The sequence below is a fragment of the Microtus ochrogaster genome, linkage group LG7_11 (assembly GCF_000317375.1).
Source record: "Microtus ochrogaster isolate Prairie Vole_2 linkage group LG7_11, MicOch1.0, whole genome shotgun sequence".
Taxonomy (NCBI): domain Eukaryota; kingdom Metazoa; phylum Chordata; class Mammalia; order Rodentia; family Cricetidae; genus Microtus; species Microtus ochrogaster.
This window is the reverse complement of record NC_022032.1, coordinates 10642439-10644418: the sequence shown is the minus strand read 5'-3', so window position 1 is coordinate 10644418 and position 1980 is coordinate 10642439. Positions and strand designations below refer to the sequence as shown.

Sequence of the window (1980 nt, the reverse complement as noted above, 5' to 3'; positions counted from 1 at the left end):
AATGGGAGGCGGTGGCGGGGAAGAGACAGAAATCTTTAATAAATAAATAAGATTTAAAGAAGAAAATGGAGCCTGAACAAAAGCGTGCAGCTTGCACTTGATTGGCAAGGGTAGTTCCCAGGAAGCAGGAAGGAGGCAGAGTGCACACAGTGATGAGCATGGGGAGCAAGCTGGTCACGGCTCCATTAACAAGCGCAGTTCATTGTACAGCCCATGAGATGCCTTCAGAGGAACTGCAGAAACTGCTGTGCCTCAGAACAATGATGTTTGAGTGGAGAAAAGAAATGGATTTTCTCTGCTGGCTCCCATCTCATGTTTGCCGACATTTGCCTCCAGGTGCTCACTCCTCTGTTTCTAGCTGTTGCATCTACATAATACCACAAACATGAACCAAGCCGGCTCCAGCACCTCCTCACTTGTATCTTCGTGCTCTGACTAGGTCGGTCCAGCAGACTAGGTCTATTCCTGGAAGCAGAAAACAGAAGGCCGAGGCCTGTCTAGTCAAGTATCATGTCATATAACATTGAGAATGCCCAGAGCTGCTGACAGGACACTATGCCATGATGTTAAAGATGGAGCTGAGAAAGCCTCTTTGGGGCTCTGTAGTTAAGAACACTTGTTGCTCTTGCAGAGAGCCCGAGTTCTAGAATTCTCATGGTGGCACACATCCATCTACAACTTCAGTTTCAAGTTCCAGGGGACCTGACACTCTCTTGGTTTTTGTGGATACCGGGCATATACATGGTATACAAACATACATATACATACTCATATAATATAAAATAAAACTTTAAATAATGTGTCATCCTAATATAGAAGGAGACCTTTTTTCCTATAAGACCTACAAGAAAATACAAGTGGTAACCAAGCCTTTATCCCAAAGGGTTACCAGTGGCATCCAGCTGAAAAACCAGCGAGATAAAACTCAGTCATAACACAGAGATCATACTCCATTACTACACAGCATTTATTTTTAACAGTGGGACTAATTGTATTACTTAGTTAAATGTATAGTGTTTAAGGGTTGACTTTCTTTAAAGGGATGGGCAATAATTATCTTGAGCTTTGTGTGTATCCTTGTATCCTTATCAAAGACTCATCCCTTCCCTTGGAGTACAGAAGCAGCTGTGTAAATCAGTGCATGGCTTTAATCTAGTAAGATTATATTTATAAAACCAGGTGCCAGCTAGTTTTAAACCAATGGCTATAGCTTATAATTTCCAGTCAACCAGTTTTTCTTATCCTGTACAATATTTAACATCTGCCTCAATTTCAATATTGTATTTTCAGTCATGTATTTAAGCTAGTTGATTTTTGGTTTTTCAAGACAGGGTTTCTTTGTATAGCCGTGGCTGTCCTGGAACTTATTCTGTAGACCAGGCTGGCCTCAAACTCAGAAATTTACCAGTGATTCCCAAGTGCTGGAATTAAAAGCATGCATCACCAATGCCCAGCTAAACTACGTATTTTTGTTCATGTTTCACTTTTTTTATTACTATGTCTATCATCCCAGTTTTTACTGTTTACCCATAATGAGTCAAGCCTAATCTTGTCTGGGGAGATAGCACAAGAGGTGAAAGCATCTGCCAGGCAAGCGTGATGACCCAGGTTTGAATCCCCACAGTCAATGTAAAATCCAAGTGCATAGCATGAGTGTTTGTAAGCCCGACACTTCTCCTTGGGAGCTCTGAAGCCGGCCGGCCTCATTACACAGAGGCAGAAACGTTTAAAAATAATTTAAAAATTAAAAAAAAAAACTCTACCAGTAGAAGGCAAAGACCAGCATGCTGTGTGGTGTGTGTGGGGGCATGCCACATGCTAACACACACACCACACAGCAATATTAATCTCAGGTACTGTTCCCATCTGATTCCTTTCTTTCTGTGCACTCATGTGCAAACTCAGCTTTCTCTAGCATATCCTTTTATTTGGCATCTCCCAGCTCCTATATAAAGGATCACGATTTTTTTTTTTTTTTTT

At 41.4% G+C, this 1980-nt stretch overlaps 1 protein-coding gene across 1 annotated transcript in view; it reads left to right on the top strand.

Annotated features, from left to right (window-relative positions):
• Positions 1-1980, top strand: part of Tnks (tankyrase) — a 158552-nt gene that overhangs the window by 148301 nt on the left and 8271 nt on the right. The window lies entirely within an intron of this gene.